Source organism: Mandrillus leucophaeus, unplaced genomic scaffold, assembly GCF_000951045.1.
Source record: "Mandrillus leucophaeus isolate KB7577 unplaced genomic scaffold, Mleu.le_1.0 Scaffold447, whole genome shotgun sequence".
Lineage (NCBI taxonomy): Eukaryota > Metazoa > Chordata > Mammalia > Primates > Cercopithecidae > Mandrillus > Mandrillus leucophaeus.
In genome coordinates, this window is record NW_012104776.1 from 2,648,129 (window position 1) to 2,667,911 (window position 19,783).

At 34.8% G+C, this 19,783-nt stretch overlaps 1 long non-coding RNA gene across 1 annotated transcript in view; it reads left to right on the top strand.

Annotated features, from left to right (window-relative positions):
- Positions 1 to 6,722, top strand: part of LOC105549605 — a 57,188-nt gene extending 50,466 nt beyond the window's left edge. Inside the window, exons 5-6 of the long non-coding RNA XR_001007573.1 lie at positions 6,344 to 6,382; positions 6,561 to 6,722. This is a non-coding gene — a long non-coding RNA (uncharacterized LOC105549605). The remainder of the gene's footprint in view (positions 1 to 6,343; positions 6,383 to 6,560) is intronic.
- Positions 6,723 to 19,783: the final 13,061 nt, after the last annotated feature.

The following is a 19,783-nucleotide window of genomic DNA, read 5'->3' on the forward strand; positions in this document are numbered from 1 at the left end:
TTCTCTTCTCGCTTCATTTCATTCATTTGATCCTCAATCGCTGATACTCTTTCTTCCAGTTGATCGAGTCGGTTACTGAAGCTTGTGCATTTGTCACGTATTTCTCATGTCATGTTTTTTATCTCTGTCAGTTCCTTTATGGCCTTCTCTGCATTTATTATTCTAGTTATCCATTCTACCACTCTTTGTTCAAGATTTTTAGTTTCTTTGCACTGGGTACGTAACTCCTCCTTTAGCTCTGAGAAGTTTGATGGACTGAAGCCTTCTTCTCTCAACTCATCAAAGTCATTCTCTGTCCAACTTTGATCCATTGCTGGCGATGAGCTGCATTCCTTTTGAGGCGGAGATGCACTCTTATTTTTTGAATTTCTAGCTTTTCTCCCCTGCTTTTTCCCCATCTTTGTGGTTTTATCTGCCTCTGGTCTTTGATGATGGTGATGGAATAATGGGGTTTTGGTGTGGGTGTCCTTTCTGTTAGTTTTCCTTCTAACAGTCAGGACCCTCACCTGTAGGTCTGTTGGAGATTGCTTGAGGTCCACTCTAGACCCTGTTTGCCTGGGTATCAGCAGCGGAGGTTGCAGAAGATAAAATATTGCTGAACAGCGAGTGTTCCTGTCTGATTCTTGTTCTGGAAGCTTCATCTCAGGGGTGTACCCCACTGTGTGAGGTGTGGGATGTTGGTCTGCACCTAGTGTGGGCTGTCTCCCAGTTAGTCTACTCAGGGGTCAGGGACCCACTTGAGCAGGCAGTCTGTCCGTTCTCAGATCTCAACCTCTGTGTTGGGAGATCCACTGCTCTCTTCAAAGCTGTCAGACAGGGTCATTTGCATCTGAAGAGGTTTCAGCTGCTTTTTGTTTAGTTATGCCCTGTCCCCAGAGGTGGAGTCTACAGAGACAGGCAGGCCTCCTTGAGCTGCTGTGGGCTGCATCCAGTTCGAGCTTCCTGGTGGCTTTGTTTACCTACTTAAGCCTCAGCAATGGTGGGCACCCCTCCCCCAGCCTCGCTGCTGCCTTGCAGTTAGATGGCAGACTGCTGTGCTAGCAATGAGGGAGGCTCCGTGCACGTGGGACCCTCTAGGCCAGGTGTGGAATATAATCTCCTGGTTTGCTAAGACCCTTGGTAAAGTGCAGTATTAGGATGGGAGTTACCCAATTTTCCAGGTGTTGTATGTCTCAGTTCCCCTGGCTAGGAAGAGGGATTCCCTTCCCCCTTGTGCTTCCCAGGTGAGACGATGTCTCGCCCTGCTTCAGCTCTTGCTGGTTGGGCTGCACCAGCTGACCAGCACTGATTGTCTGGCACTCCCCAGTGAGATGAACCCAGTACCTCAGTTGAAAATGCAGAAATCACTTGCAGTCTTCTGTGTCACTCACGCTGGGAGCTAGAGACTGGAGCTTTTCCTATTCAGCTATCTTGCTCTAGGTCCTAAAATTCTTAACAAAATACTAGCTAACAAAATCCAGCAACACATCAAAAAGATAATCCACCATGATCAAGTGGGTTTCACACCAGGGATGCAGGGATGGTTTGATATACTCAAGTCAATAAATGTGATATACCACATAAACAGAATTAAACACAAAAATCACATGATCATTTCACTAGATGCAGAAAAAGCATTTGATAAAATCCAGCATCCCTTGATTAAAACTCTCAGCAAAATCAGCATACAAGGGACATACCTCAATTTAATGAAAACCATCTCTTACAAAGCCACAGCCAACATAATATTGAAAGGGGAAAAGTTGAAAGCCTTCCCTCTGAGAACTGGAACAAGAGAAGGATGCCCACTCTCACCACTCCTCTTCAACATAGTACTGGAAGGCTTAGTCACAGCAATCAGACAAGAGAAAGAAATAAAGGGCATCCAAATCAGCAAAGGGGAAGTCAAACTGTCACTGTTTGCTGACCATATGATCATTTACCTCGAAAACCGTAAAGACTCCTCCAGAAAGCTCCTAGAACTCATAAAAGAATTCAGCAACAGGATTAATGTACAAAAATCAATAGCTCTTCTATACACTAACAGTGGCCAAGTGGAGAATCAAATGAAGAACTCAACCCCTTTTACAATAGCTGCAAAAAAATAAATAAATAAAAATAGAATAAACCTAGAAATATACATAACCAAGGAGGCAAAAGACCTCTCAAGGAAAACTGCAGAACACTGCTGAAAGAAATCAAAGACATCATGAACAAATGGAAACATATCCCATGCTCATGGATGGATAGAATCAATGTTGTAAAAATAACCATACTGACAAAAGCAATCTACAAATTCAATGCAATCCCCATCAAAACACCACCATCATTCTTCACAAAATTATAAAAAAAATTTTTTTTTGGAGCCTGCCTAGCCAAAGCAAGACTAAGCAAAAGGAACAAACCTGGAGGCATCACACTACCTGATTTGAAACTATACTTTAAGGCCATAGTCACCAAAACAGCATGATACTGGTATAAAAATGGGCACACAGACCAATGGAACAGAATAGAGAACCCAGAAGTAAACCCAAATACTTACAGCCATCTTATCTTCAACAAAGCAAACAAAAACATAAAGCAGTGAAAAGACACCATTTTCAACAAATAGTGCTGGGATAATTGCCTAGCCATATGTAGGAGAATGAAAATGGATCCTCATCTCAAACTTTACACAAAAATCAACTCAAGATTGATTAAGGACTTAAATTTAAGACCTGAAACTAAAAATTTTAGAAGATTATAGACATTGGCTTAGGCAAGGATTTTATGACCAAGAACCCAAAAGCAAATGCAATAAAAAAGAGTAAATAACTGGGACTTAATTAAACTAAAGAGCTTTTGCATGGCAAAAGGAACAGTCACCAGAGTAAACAGACAACCCATAGAGTGGGAGAAAATTTTCACAATCTATACATCTGACAAAGGACTAATATGCAGAGTCTACAATTAACTCAAACAAATCAGCAAGAAAAAAATAATCCCATCAAAAAGTGGGCTAAAAACATGAATAGATAATTCCCAAAAGAAGATGTACAATGACCGACACACATGAAAAAATGTTCAACATTGCTAATGATCAGGGAAATGCATATCAAAACCACAGTGTGATACCACCTACTCCTGCAAGAATGACCATAATAAAAAAATCAAAAAACAGTAGATGTTGGCGTGGACGCAGTGAACAGGGAACACTTCTACACTGCTGGTGGGAATGTAAATTAGTACAGCCACAGTGGAAAACAGTGTGGAGACTCCTTAAAGAACTATAAGTAGAACTAGCATTTGATCCAGCAATCCCACTACTGAGTATCTGCCCTGAAGAAAAGAAGTCATTATATGAAAAAGATACTTGCACACACATGTTTATAGCAGCACAATTCACAATTGCAAAATCATGGAACCAACCCAAATGCCCATCAATCAATGAGTGGATAAAGAAACTGTGGTGTGTGTATATATATATATACACACAATGGAATACTACTCAGTCATAAAAAAGAATGAATTAACAGTATTTTCTGTGACCTGGATGAGACTGGAGACTATTATTCTAAGTGAAGCAATTCAGGAATGGAAAACAAAACACTGTATGTTCTCACTGATATGTGGGAGCTAAGCTACGAGGATGCAACGGCATAAGAATGATACAATGGACTTTGGGGACTTGGGAGGAAGGGTGGGAGTGGGGGGAGGGATAAAAGACTACAAATAGGGTGCAGTGTATACTGATATAACCAAATACCACCTGTCTATATGCCAATAATCTATGGAAAAAAAAAAAAAACCCAGACCAAGAAGACTACATATGGTATCATTTCATTTAAATGAACTTCTAGAAAAGGAAAAATTTAACTACAAAACCCGAATAGTGGTTGTTACAGGTAAAGGGTCACAGAAAGGAAACTTATAGTAAAGAGGTGACGAAAATGATCTACTACACAATATAACTATCAAAATTCATCAAATTGAACCTTTAAATTTAGTTTTAAAAATTTTATATAAAACATACTTCAGTAAAGCTGACTAAAAAACAAACTAAATTAAATCTTTGATATTTATGTCTATTGAAGAAATGAAAACTGCTATTAGAAAAAATATATTTTATTATTTCCAACACACCATTTTTTTTTTACATTTTAACATCTCTAAAATTAGAATGCATCTTATACTTCATGATTTCTTAAAATCAGAATATTTTTCTTTCTTAATGCTATGTAAAATTTTACACTTGATGGTATATTAGATTCAATAAAATATAGCAATACTAATAGTTGGATTAAGTTTACTATGTCATATTTATACCATCCATGTTTAAGAATTGAATACTTTGGGCTATTTTCAAAACTGCACTATTCCATTAATGGTACAGAAAAACACAAAACTTATAAATGACTTAGAAAAAAAGCTATAAATGAGTAAAATGCACCAATTTATATGAAAATTTATTGTTTATTAGAAAAAGGTCATATAAAGTAATTTGCAATTTATTTTAATTATATAGTATTTCAAAATTGAGGAAAATACAGGTATAATATAAAAGAAACCTATGTATTTACCACCCATAATTATCAAAATTCCATCACAATTGCATCCCCTCCCCTCTTTCTTTCTTCCACAGAAATAACTACAATTCTGAAGTTGTTACATGTTCTTCACACTTGTGTTCTTATAGTTTGTATTCAAGAAATAACTAAGTCTGGGCCTTAATAAAATGGAATATAATCTAATCATCAAGATAAATGAACTAAATCTACATTTATCTACAGAGATTATTCTTGAAAACTTATCTTAAGAGAAAAATCAAGTAATGAATGTGTATAATAATAATAATAACAAAGTATTTCAGGCTATTTTCTATGTGCTAGACATTGTTCTAAGCACTTTAAATATATTAATTTAATCTCAAGAAAAGCCCTAAGAGTTATCCCAGTTTACAGATGAGCAAATGAGGAACAGAAAGATTAAGTATTTTGCTGAAGATCGAACAGTTAGTAATTTATTTACATGCAATCTGTCCCTGAAATAAGCTCTTACCCACTCTATCATGTGTAAATACAGTATTGTTCTTAACTGCTCTAGCAAATAGACAACATAGAAATTTACATCTCACTCAAACAGTAGTGAAGAATCAATGTTTCTGGCCAGCAAGGCAAAGGAGGTGAGAGGAGTGGGTAAGTAGGCAGTCTTTCAGAAACCCAGACTCATAGCAAATCAGCCATTTTCAAAAAGTGGTTTCCAAGATCTCTGGCAATCCCAGTTGAACAGAAAAAGAAAATACATAGAGGACAAAACAAATAATGTTTAAGAATCAGGCCTGGAAGTGACAGACATCATTTCCACTCACATTGCAATAACTAGAATTCAGTTGTTCATCTATGGTAACTATATGATAGTCAAGATAACATGGTCTAGCTGATGGTAAGTCAGAAACTGTGATGGGTCTGAGATGTTACCCTACTTTCACATTTATATATTGATAAATAGATAGATAGATGGTGACATTGTTTGCCTGTGTCCCCACCCAAATCTCATCTTGAATTGTAACTTCCACAATTCCCACAGTTCATGGGAAGAACCCAGTGGGAGGTAATCGAATCATGGGGGTGAGTCTTTCCCATGCTGTTCTCATGATAGTGAATAAGTCTCAGTAGATCTGATGGCTTGAAAAACAAGAATTTCCCTGCACGAGCTCTCTCTCTTTGCCTGCTGCCATCCATGTAAAACGTGACTTCCACCTCCTTGCCTTCTAGCATGATTGTGAGGCCTCCACACCCATTTGGAACTGTAAGTCCATTAGACCTCTTTCTTTTATAAATTGCCCAGTCTCAGGTATGTGTTTATTGGCATTGTGAAAACAGACTAATACAGATGGACAGATAGAGAGACAGATAAATAGATAATAGTAGATATATCAGACATCTGGAACAGAAATCAGAGCTTTATTTTCTTACAATAACAGCAGCCAGAGTAACATTGTAGCAGTGGTCCCCCAAGGCTAGTACCACCTAGGTGACCAGATGAGAGGCCACATATAGTCAAATAGATAGTTCCACACATATGCAAAGATGGTACCGTAGGAGAGAGACTCTGAAAATACGGATCTAGGGGCTTATATAGTAGAGGGACAGTTGTCCCTCCTTCCCTCTAAAATTAAGGGAGGAAAACCTTTTATTCCTAATGTAAGCATATTCACCTTGGGAAGAAAAGGGAAAGAATTTTGAGTTCTTACACTTTGAGTGTAAATATGCTTCTAGAGGGAAAATAACACTAGCATCTCTGAGTTTACTACTCAGGGTTTTCTCTTCATTTGAAATGTAAACATACATTTTTTTTTCCTTCAAAGGTCTTATTTCCTTCAAAGGTCTCTTTCTGAAGAGGGTGAAGGTCCCTACCCCAGAATGTAAGTGTTTGGCTCCGGGTAAATTAGGAGAACTCTTAATCTCTAGATGGGATCAACTGACTACAATTAAGGAGACAAAAGACGCAGATCTAGTATCCATACTATATGAAGAGAACATTTTTTTCTGGGGGAAATAAAGCAAACATTATCTCATAGTGTATCCATTTCTGTAGTTTAGATGGTCAGGACCTCATAGGAACACCAAGAAATCCAGGGAAGATTCATTTTCCTACAGCTGTGTTGGCTCAAGAAGGATAGACTTCAATGCCAGCTAGTATAGTATTATCTAGATATATAATTTGTAAATTTTTTACAGATACAATCCAATATTACACATTGGTTATGGATACATAAATATGATACTGATGTTATTGATATTCCCACTCCTCCCCTCATTTATTCTAATTTATGACAGGCTGATTTCCACATTTTCTACCCTCATCATTCTACATAAACTGTTCTTTCTAAGACCACCAATAGTTCCCTACTTGGCAAACCCAATGAGTTCTTTCAGTCTTCATTCTACTTAATGTCTCTTCAGCCATTGGCAATATTAATTATTCCCTCTCTCTCTTCTTAATTTCCATGCCATTACTTATATTCTACTATTCTGTTTGCCACTTTATTAGATTCTCTTCCTCCATCCCTCCCAAAAATGGTAGCCATTCTCAGCCTCTATCTGTACATTTCCACTAAGTAATTGGTTACATTATAGAGACACTAGGATAACTTTTTAAAAACTCAGTGAAGGAGTACTTGCTTCCATGTATCTCCTGGTTTCACTGTTATAATCCAAGTAATAACACAAAACAGCTCACAAAGTATTGTCTGCATGTATAGGTTAGTACCAAATAGGCAACATATGCAGCATGAAATCTGAAAACTAACATGCCAATTTCCACTGTCCTTTTTCTGTGTTCCTAACCTTTAATATCTCTAAACATCTCTCCTTCAAAGAGCTTAGATTTAGGACTTCCCATATCCTTTCTCTTTTCTGATGTTGAAGTTCCCATTTCTGAAACACCAGTCATTGGCAAAAAGCACATAATTAAACCTATTAAAAGGCAAGCAAATACATAGCTAAACCCATTTACAGCATAAGGAATTTAGTTAATATGACCTCAGTTTACTTGGCAAATGCATTCTTCTATTCTCTTTCTGATTCACTAACTTGCAATTTTTTGGATTATTTTTTCCTAATTTTTATACTTAAGATTATTGTATTTCTTAACATATTCTAACTTTGGTGAGGTGTTAACCTCATCTTGTCTGAGACCTAAGTCCACCATTTCAAATTCTGGCAGAAAATTTTCTTTTAAAGTTACTCCAAACCCATACTCACTTTAAAAGAAAGTTACTCCACAGAAAGCCCACATATTGGCAATCTTGGGCTTTTTTACCCAAGGAGAAAACAGCTTATCAGCTTCTTAATTTTCCTCTTTAAAAAACAAAAGATGTTAAATAAATTTCCAGCTTCCTCTTACCTCAGCCCCCCAACAGAATTAGATGACCTACCTCAAAGAACTTATTCCTTTTTAAAGTTATCAAACATTTATTTGGTAAAATTTGGGCACCAAATACTTTGTACTTGGTGCCAGAGTTACAGAAATGCAGAAGACATAGGAGAGAGTATCAAAAAGAGTCATTGGACAGAAGCTATACGTAGAAACAAATGGCCTCTCAGAGGAGATAAAGCATCAGCTGAATCTTTGAATAACAAACAGGCATTATATTAGTGTATATGAAGAAGGGATAGGAGAATGCTTAGCATGACAGCAAGAGTACATGCAAAGGCACAGAGACTTAAGAAGGCATGATGCCCTTAACTAAAGATTTTAACTTATAGCTAAAGAGTGGTGCAAGTGTAAGGAAGCAAGTCAGACAGGTAGGCAAAAGAAAGCATACAATACTCTCTGTATAATGTGAAAACAAGTGTGAAATTTATTCTGAAAGCACAGAAAACCTAATGGACAATTTGAGAAGAAAAGTAACATGATCAGGTTTGCAAAGAGCTCTTGAGTGGCAGTGATGAAGATGAACTCAATGGGGCAATGATAATGAAAGCAAGCAATTAAAAGGCAAGAGGACAGTGAAGAGAATAAATGATGCCCCAGGATAAATGAGTAAAAGTCGTACCAACTTTATCACTGCATGTAAAGAATACTTTCATGACTAGTTGCCAATAAAGTACAATTTACAATGCTATAGCGATTTCCTCTTTAAAGCACTCAGTGCACACCTAGATGGTCATCTGGTAAAAATGGTGCTCAATATAGGGTAGATACAAATCTAAAAAATATTTACACTAAAAATTTTCCCTGGTGCCAAAGGGAAAGAGAACTCCTTTCCCAACCATCGAAGAACTACTTGTCTTCTATTAGAACACCTGAAATTGTAAAAGTTTTTCTCTGTCTCTCTGAGATATATGCAAATCTTTTTAAAATTCAATGAGCCTCTTGCCAGTTTTGATCCCAGGAATGTCTTACATGGGGACCTCTGAAAACATCTCTTTTTGAAATATAAACATCAAGGAGGGGCCACTCTTTCTCCCTGACTCCTCAGAAGTTTAAGCCTAGATATTTGACTCCAAGATGTAACTTCCTATTTGTTAAAAACATGTAAGTTTAATTTTTCCTTTGAATGGAAACATTTAAACATACAATCCAACATGTATGTAATGGATTGCATCAGCTTGGCTATAGAAGAGTTAGATTCTTTTGTTCTTTGCCATCTCTTTAGGGATCGTCTAGAATGTGAATTGTCGTCAGTTTAATGCTCATTCAATGATAAAAACTGTTGTTGTTTTTTTTTTCTATATTTGTGAGGAGAAATTTGGGGGTTGGCAGATTTTATATTTTATTATATTTCCACAAGAAGAAGAGATTCTTGCAATGTATAGGATACTAAATTGAATAACTTATGAGACTATATCATTATAACACCCAATGAGGTTAGAAGTTCAAATATCTATACTAATGTATTGTATTATGTATTTTGGAAGATTGTATTTCTAAGATGGCTACACCAAAATCTCCCATTCCTAATCTTCTCCTGAAATGTGACCTTAGCACTCTCCAGCCAAGAGGTAGAGTCTGCTTTTCCCTTTGAATCTAGAATGCCCTCAGGGACTGTTTTGACAAAGAACATGACAAAAGTAATGTCCTGAGATTTCTGATCCCAGGCCTTAAGAAGGCCTGAAGACATAAATTTTTCAGTTTTCAGTAGTACTGAGTCATCCTATAATATGTCTAGCTACTTTGCAGGATAGGCCACCTAGAGACCAAGAGACATTTAGTCTGTATAAAAAGAGTAAAACATCAGTTATTACAGCCTCTAAACTGAACAGTGCAACACAGCCACAAGAATAACACTGGTAAGACCCTGAGGAAAAAGCAAAACAAAACAGAACCCAGCCCAGTTCTTATTAAGGAAGTGTATACAAATAAATTGATTATTGTTACTGTTTGAAGTTACCAACTTTTGATGTGGTTTGTAGCGCAGCAATGGATAACTAAAACATAATTCATATCTGGAAGTGGGATGCTGCTGTAATAGAAACCTAAAACATGTAGCATTGACTTTGGGAATTGTTAGTGGGAATAGGTCTAAAGTTACCCAAGGAGAATATTAGTGGAGTTTTAAGGGAAGTGAAAACTGCTATTGCATGCAACAGAGAAAATTATAGGAAAAAAGGGATATACAAGTTATTATTTGCTGCTAGTACAGCAAAATTATCAAAAGTGTGGCCAGGAATAACATGGAATATGAAAAGTGTACCCAATGTACTTAGTTCTGGCTAAGATTTTTCATACAAAATGCTGTAAGTGCCAACTGTCTTATTTTAGATTCCCATGACCAAATATATAAGAAATGAGATGTACTAAAGGAGATACTGTTCCATTTTCAAGCAGAATTTGGTGAAAATATTGAAAAGCCAATATTTGCTGAGATCAAAGATGAAATTGTTTTTCCTCCTTGGTCACCCCCTAAACAAACAACTACCTTATTGAAAAAGGACTCTTTGCAAAGATGGAATCCATAATGTTTCAGGAGTAAATATCAAATCAAAGGCCTACTGTGAAATCCTTTGGTAAGTTGTTAAACAGATTTAACAAGGTGCCCTATAGAACAGTTTAGCCGGACAAATGGGCTTCTATCAGTCCTAAGGAATTTCTCAATGATTCACGTTTGATTCAACACAAACAACTTTTAAGAAAATTGTCCCACAGAACCCTGAAGTATAGCAAAGACAGGGTTATCTCAAAGAGATTTGGGGGTATGAATTACGTCAAATGGAGTAAATTTATAATTTGGTATCTAGAAAACCCACGAGGTTTTGAAATAACTTATATGTCCATGAGCTGGAGAGATACAGACATTCTAAAATTAAAAAGTTGCCTTTTTGCCTCTAAATTCCTTCAGGCAGGTAGCGTGCTGAGAAGCTTTTCAGTTGCACATAAATGCCTTCCTCACAGAAAATGAACATTTACTTAGTGGGCAGAGTGAAGAACAACAAAGAATCAATCCAGGGGAGCAGAATTGCCCCAATAAAGAACTCACAAATTCATTTGCCTGGCTAAATTTTAGAATTGCTGTGGATCTGTGATGTTTATGAGCCTACATCTCTACTCTCTTTTACTTATATGTGTCTAGAAGTCATCTGGTCTTTGTTTCCACATTATATGTTTGATAAATGGAGGGCAAATAAATTAACTTCCTGGTTTGCCTTTGGACTAAGAGAAGCTATGTCCAAGTAGCTAATCCTGAGATATCAGTCTTGGGAAGCATCACTCAGAAATTGATACGACTTAAATGATGAGATTATAGACTTCAAGCAAATGCTGTAATGGGATTCTAGTTTTGAGGAAGGAGTAAGGATTTTCTTTTTGGGAGATATTTGAATATTTATGACCAGGAAGCAAACAGTGGTCAAAGATAGCTACAACAATATCTTTTATTCCAAAAGCTTTTACACAATGTGACATTAGCATTTTGCCATCATAATAATTAAATGTATGGAATGATGCAACATTAAGAAAATATATATGCCACATACTTACACTGTCTTCCTAAATCCTAAATTAAACCACACCCATTGCTGATAAAATAAAAAAGAAAAAATGATAATGTAAAATAATTAACAAATGTTTCTGATGTAGCTAACAAATGACAGTGTTTCCATTCTTCAGAACTCATATTTTAGTGTTTCAGAGAAGAATTGAATATCTATATTGAATATAGATATATAATAAACAATTTAAAAGGCAAATAAATTGTGACAGACCATATAGTTCTTCTGGTTGAGCCCTTTTCATTTTGTACATAGAATATTTCTTATTCTGCTTTTATTTTTCCTTTCCTTTATCCTATTATTCCTAGTAGTTTCTTCCTATTTTCTTTTTTAAGTCACCAAATTTTATTTATGCAATTCTATTTCTCCCTAAGCTAAAGTATAGCATAAAACCTGATACACAAAAACACAAGATATCAATTTGTAATGCTGAAATATCAAATTAAATATTAGAAATGAAATATTAGCCTTAAAACCACCACAAACTTTTTGTACAGTATTCGTTTTTACATGACAAGCTACTCTTTCTGCATTTTATTTCTAGTATTGCATTTAGCATTCAGATTCTATAAGGCAATACAAGGGAGTAATATATTATTAAGTTCAGTTTGAAAAAAATAGATCTCAAAAACTAAATAAATGCAGGTAAACTCTATATTAATGATCTGTATTTACAGTGTTCAAAGGAAACTCAGTTTCTTGGCAGTAAAACAACTTATTTTGCCAAATATTATAATTTTAAATGTTTGGGAAAGGAATGGTCAAGGCAAAAAAAAAAAAAAAAAAGAAAACAGAACTACAAAGTAAGCCAAATTCTAAAATTTTAACTTTCCATTGAATTCTACATGAGAAGTTTGGTTAAAAAACAAAAACAAACAAACAAACAAACAAAAAAAACATATAAAATAAAATAAAATAAGTAAACAAATGGCTGAATTAATTTATTGAGTTTATTAACATCTGTATATATCAGTAAATAGCTATTATGCACATGAATCTAAATATTTGCTGTTTTTTCCGTAAATTTTACTATTGTGAGAAGAAAGAGAGAACTGTTTTTTGTGCTTCCAAGTTTCATGAGTACATTAAACAAATACTCCAAAATGATTTACACACACAAACATGCATACATATGTTGAAAATCAATGACAACAAATGTGTCTTATAAATGAGATGACTAACACTTTAATAAAGGCAAAATATTTAGTAATATCATTTTCAGCAATTTTATTGTATTGACTTAAACATAAAAACATCCTAAAATAATCTATTTATATGCCCCCCAAAAGTATTTTCAATAAGAATATATTGTAAAGAGAATAGCAAATTAATTTTCATTTTTTCATTTGCTTTTTACCAATTATAAGTAGTTGCCTAGGTCAGTATGGAGTTTTAACAGTTGAACAGAATGTCCTTTGTATCCCTAGGCAGACAAAATAGAGCTGCCTCAGGGAAAAAAATTTATTAAATACACTCCCCAAGACACATGCTGAACTCAAAATTACACAGCATGCATCTAGTCTCAAAAGATTGTGATTTGCTTTTCAGTCAAATGTTTCCCGCTGCTAGAAAAAATGTAAGCTTTGTTTCATGAAAAGCTTTAACCTGAGAATTACTGCACTGCCATGGTTACCCAGCAAAATAGATTGCATAATCTAGAAGGTAGCAAGAAAATATTAGGTTTCGAAAATAAAATGATCTTTCTGTTGGAAAATCATACGCGTGCCCCCTATGTTTGTGTAGGCATCTGTACAGTTTAGCCCATTCTCTCTGAAGCATCCTAACTCTGAAGAAAGTTCCCACAGAGCAATATCTGTATCCCGGCAGTGTGTGAATCATTTCTCTTATCTAATAATCTCCTACAAATGTACCTTTGGTTATGCTTTGACTTCGCTGAAAGGTGAGACTCAGCATGGGGCATTCATTTTGTCTGCCAAGTATTTCTTCAGGAGTTGTTTGTTTTTCTGCTGTTATACTTAAGATAGAAGTTCATGACTCCATTAGAAAAGAAAAAATAATGTCCATATTAAAATGCTATGAAAAATAACCAAATTTTCATGATTCCATCTTTTCCCTTTTTTTTTTTTTTTAAAGCAGAAGTTCCTGTGAGCATGTTACACAGGACAAAAGAAGCGTTATTCAAGATGAGTTGTATAAAAAAAAATAAGCATTCTTTAAAATACAAATGAGGAAATAGTTTTGAAATTTACTTATTCCCTTTACTTCTCAAGCATTAAAGAAAATCAGAACAGAAAATAACACAAGCAGGCAGCATATACACTTAGAACTACTTGCCATCTCAATCTGAGAAAAGCTAGAAAATAACTAGCAAAACTCTTGATTAAACACATCCTTTACTACATACCCAATTATAATCATTTCACTATAATGTGTATGGGAATTAGTAACTTAATAAATGTCAATTATTTAACATTATTGATTATGTTACATAAACAAAATATGTGACCTCAATACAAATGCTTCAGTTAAGTTCTAGTATGACAGAAAAAGGCAATATTTTTCTTCCTATCATGTTTTCTATCTACCAACAGAAATCTCCCAATTAGTAGAGAAAGTTATACTTTCTGTTATTTAAAATCTTTAGTTAAAATAAGCATACATTTCTGCCAATATCTTTTTGTTAGCTAAAATTAATTTGAATTATCCTACACTCAGTATAAGATAATTACTTGGAAACTATAATTTAAAAATTTTTATGCTGAGTTAGAATTTTGAGAATGGGCGGTAATACTATAAGTGTCCATTCCATTATTCACCTTCTGTTTGCAATGCTTTTAGAGAGTCTGTTGGAGAAATGCATATGATTTCAAAATATTAATAAAGAAAACATAAATTAGCAAGTTATCACTAACATTTTTCATCCTTTTCATATTTATACACACATTCTTCTGATGCCTACATTTTTCATTATTCCTAGGTTTTCTATTATTTATTCCATTCTTATGTTATTGCCTCAATGTAACTTATTGAGGCTGAGGTTCAACAAATTTTAAAGGTGACAGCCTGAGAACCAGTTCCCCTGACTGTGAGCAGGAAGTGGAACAGGAACAAACAGCTATAGACAGCCCTTACTAAGTGAGCTCTAGTGAAACGTGAACATTCAATAAGAACTTTTCTTTTTCCTGAAAACAAGGGTGTATGATTAGACCATTTGTTTAGTAAATTGAAGAATTTCAGGAAAGAAAAACATAGTCTAGTCCCCATGAGTCCACTGTGGGTCAGGTAGGCTCTCATATAATGACTCAATTTTTATTTCTGATGCAAACCATGCTGACCACCTTTAAATAGCAGAGAACTTATTAATGAGGCATCTTGTTGCTAGAGTGGCTGAAATTAAAATTTAAAGGTATGTGTCATTTTCATGTAAGATGTTAAAAGAATTTTAATAAAAAGTCCATGTTCCTCAAATTTCATATTAAGTTTAAGATTTAGAAAAATCTCCTCATAAAGATCTGCTTTAGCATAGGAGAAAACTTACTTTTTTCTTGATCATATGTAATACTATTGAATTTTACTGTTAATTATAAAAGCTTTTACATATCACAAAACAAGGATGTTCATGTTGAAACCAAAGAAAAGTACATAACTACACAGTTTAGGCAAATATTACTTAGAAATTTCCACAGTAAAATCTATAGCTGGAAAGGTAAAAAGCAACCTGAAAAAAAAAAAACAAAAAACAAAAAACCATAATGATCTTGAAATCTGCAACAAATGGCTGCACATTTTAACTAAAATAATAATTAAAAAAACAAGAAACAAAAATATACCAATAGCACAGGTTGTTGATTTATTTTTGACTATTGCTTCATTAAAAAATAATATCTGGATTTCTTGCAAAGATAGGATAAAAGCAGAACTGAAAAATCTCCCTCCCACAATATTTAACAAAATTTAAAAAAATATTAAAAATTACAACAACTAAAGTCACAAGCACAACCCAAATTATGAAAGGAGTACAACAGAATAGCAGCCAGAAAAAGCAGAAAGCCAAAGCAAGAAAACAGATGATCTCAGCATCATCATGTCTTGCCCCATCTCTCAAGAAGCCAGTATGTAAGGAATAATGAGTCACAAAAACCCTGTACATTCTCATCAATACTCTGTAGTTTTGAGTGAACCTAACTGAGGGAGTGACTCATGAGCCCTAGGAAAATCAGGATAAGACTAACTACAAACAACTTACATAATACAGGGAAATATCAGTGAGAAAGTATCATCAGGAGTTTCTATCTCCAGGCACACTGTACTGAGTTAAAGAAAAGAACAAAAAACCAAGGGATTGTCAGATTTTTAGATGGGATGAGTGTGCCCTGACATGGAAATTTATGAAACAATATGAAAAAGCCCACGTCTCATAGCATGAATTACACTCAGCTTCAGCTAAGGCCTCACCCATCTGCAATTCATTTTTTCATTGATTTATTTGTTTATTCGACCATTCTTTATTGGAAAACTATTATGTATCTGGCACTGTTCTAAGCACTGAGGAAATATGAGTGAACAAATCAGACAAAAATCTCTGGTTTTATGGAACTTACACTATCATAGAGACAGGTATTAAAAACAAACCAAGTAAATTTTCTTCACGGCATTTATCATGTTCTAACATAAATTTTATGTTCAATATTCTTATAGGATATCATATTCTTACTAGAATATTTTAAATGGTATGAAGAAAAATAAAGGAGAAAAAAGAGATTGAAAAGAACTGAGGGGAAAGGGGTTCTAATTTTTAATAGGATGGTCAGGGAAGGCCTCTGGGAGAAGGTGGCAAATGAACAAAGGCTGGAAGGAAGTGAGAGAATGAACCATGTAGCTAGGTGGAGGTGGAGATTCCAGGTGGCAGAAACAGCTGGTGCAAGGGCAAGCATGAGAAACAGTCAGCTAGACAGGGTCACTTAGATGGGATGAGCTAGGTAGAGGTCAGTATCAAATAGAAGATGGGATAAAAGAGTAATTGGGCTGGGCCTGGAGGCAGGTCTATTGCATAGGCCTCATTCTTGAGTATTTTAAGTTTTACATGGAGTGAGAAGTGAAGCAATGGAGAGTTTCAAACACAGGATACTCTTGATCTAACATATTTTAATTGGGCCATTCTGACTATGGTCTCAAAAATAGACAATAGGAGGAGCAAGAATAGAAGCAAGGGGACCAATTAGGAAGATATATCAACAATTCAGAGAAACAGTGGTAGTAAAAGAGGTTCTAGAAAGAGGCTGAAATGTGGCTATATTTGGAAAGTACAGCTAGTAGGATTTTCTGATTGAGTAGATGAGGGTGTAAAAGAAATGAGTCAAGTATATCTGCAAAATTATACCCTGAAAATAAAAATGTAGCCATTAGAGATGGGAAAGAATATTACAGAAGCAGGAACTGTGAAAAAGATCAGGAGTTTGGCTCTAGATATGTAAATTTTGAAATGCCCATTAGACATCCAAATGGAGATTTGATGTGTGGAGTTTAGTGAAGAGAGTCTGACTGGAGATAAAACATAAGGTCTTCTCAACATATGGATAGCATTTAAAGCTCTCACCAAGGTTGTGAGAAATAGAAAAGAAGAAGTTAAAAGGCAGGGCCTAAGAGCATTACAGCTTTAATAAGTTAAGAAGATCAGAAGGAACCAGAAAAGGAAACTGAAAATGGCTGGTCAGTGAGACAGGATGGTGTCCTGGATGTCAAGAGCAGATGACACTAAGAATGAGTGTCAAGTGCTACGTTAAATATTGCTAATTAATAATCAGATAAAATGAGGACTGAGAATTGACTACTGAATTTAGCCACCTGGTGATTATTGTTGGCTATGACAAGAGTGGTTTCTATGTAATGTAAAGACTGAAGGCCTACTGAGTTGCAGGGAGAATAAGAGGGAAAGAGTTGGGGAAAGTAAGTATAGAAAATATTTTAAGGAAGTTTGCAGTAAATGGAGATGGGGTATGCAGCAATGACTGGAGAGAAAGAGGAGTCAATCAAGCACTTTTAAAACTATGGCATGTAAGAACCTATTTTTCTACTGCTGGGATCATCTAGAAGAGATAGAAAATGTTGATGATGGAGGGAGAGTGGGAAATGCTGAAGAGTGTCTTTGGGACCTGATCCAGTTCACAACTAGAGAGGCCTTGGGTATGTACAGGAAAGGTTCATGAATACTACCAAATATGCAAGCTAGAGAAAATATGTAGATCAAAATATTTAGCCTTTAAATATAGCAGTGTAGAGAAAATAGTCTTAAAAGGTGGAAAATGTTGTCTAGGATAATTCAGTCACATAAAGTCAGTGCAAATACAAGATCTGAGCCAAGTTGCTCATTTTAAAAATTCAAAGAAATAGCGTAAATGAACTAGGTAAATATATCGCAATAGGAAGAAAAAAAAGGAAAAGAAGGATAAGGTTAGAGGTGGAAGAGAAGAAAAAGAAATAAAACATTATATATGGCAGGGCACAGTAGCACATGCCTGTAATCCTAGCACTTTGGGAGGTCCAGGTGGGCAGATTGCCTGAGCTTAACATGGTGAAACCACATCTTTATGAAAAAAATACACAAAAGAAATTAGCTGGGCATGGTGGCACATGCCTGTAGTCCTAGCTACATAGAGATTGAGGCAGGATGACTGCTTGAGTCCAGGAGGTCAAGGCTTCAGTGAGTTCGAGATCATACCACTCCATTCCACCCTGGGTGATAAAGTGAAACCCTGTCTCAAAAAAAAAAAAAAAAAAAAAAGGAAAGAGTAAACAAGAACATTATATACAAAATAAGGACAAAGAACTACCTGCATGAAACATAATCCAAAGACTAAAAGCATACTCTAGAGATCATTTTGAAATACAGAATAATTTGATAAGAGTAAGTAGGAGTCAATAAAATGCATCTCAGAGATGAGACGAAAGAGAACAAAAATGAGTTGAAATACAAGATTTCACAACTAAGAAAATTAATTGAGAACCAAAACAGTCAAATTGATTGGATAGATTAGAAATAGCAAGAAACAAGATAAACAAAATAAAAAGTCAAATAACTGACACAAAGAAAAGATTTGAAGCAAATATAGGAAATTCAGAGACAAGGGAAACAGATTCTCATTGAAAGATGATATATAGACACACAAAGATAATTGAATATATGAAAAACTACTTATTAGAAACACGAGTGAAATAAAAAATTTAAGGAATATAATACAGTAATATTTCTAAGACATGAGGATCTGAATCTGAAGAGGTTATATTATATATCAGGAAAAACCTTTAACAGAATATTCAGAAATTACACAAATCATAATTAAATTATTGTGTGTCCCTGATTTAAAAAAATACCTTAAGCAAACAGGCAGAAAAAGCAAGTCAACTTCAAGAAGAAATTATTCAAGATGCCCTTAAATTTCATCACAGCAACATTCAATTCCAGAATACAGTGAAACACTGTCTTCAATTTTCTGATGGGGAAAACAATGTGTGAGTGAAAATTGTTATCCAGAAAGTTGACTTTCGAGTATAAAGGCAAATGGCAATTGTTCACAGGAGACAACTTAAAAGAGTATGCATGGGTTCTTGGATGGCTGAAAAGCAAACTAGTATTGAAATCCAGACATACAAAAGATAATTCAAAAATCAAGAATTCAAAAATTTTAAAAAATGAAATAGCCACGCTTAATAAAGAAATGGTGGTAAATATTGAATTCATATAGGGAACTAGAGCAATCCACCAAGAAAAAACAAAATGGAGTAAAGGCAGTCTTTAATATAAACCCTGACAAAAAGTAATAGGAACAGACTAGAAAGTGGGAGGAATAGTAAAATATACAACTTATAGATCAGGGAATAATTGCATGCAGATTAAATTGAAACACATAGTTTAAAACATTTATTTAATCACTGTTTTCTTGGCCCTTATGCTGTGAATAGCAATCTCTCTCTCTCTCTCATTCACTCTCTTACTTCCTCCCACGGAAGCTCAAAGCCTAGATCCATTAATACATTGAGGATATAAATTTGTGATATTTAATTTTATTATCTTGTTTTAATTTATAGCTAAAGTAATTATTTATAAAGAGATATTTCCTATATACTATTTGGCTACTCAAGGGATAGTTCAATTATAATAGGATTATAACTATTTGATTCTTTCCTTTTATTTTCCTAGTTTTCAGAATGATTAGTGGGATCCCTGAAATGGTGTGTTAGAATGGCTCATACCAGCTCACAGACCAATTTATTAAATTTTCAGAATCTCTATCAGCTAGCTATTCAAACATTGGTAGTTTAAAATCAGCCATTGTGGAAGTATTTACACCATGGAAATAGTCAAACGCTAT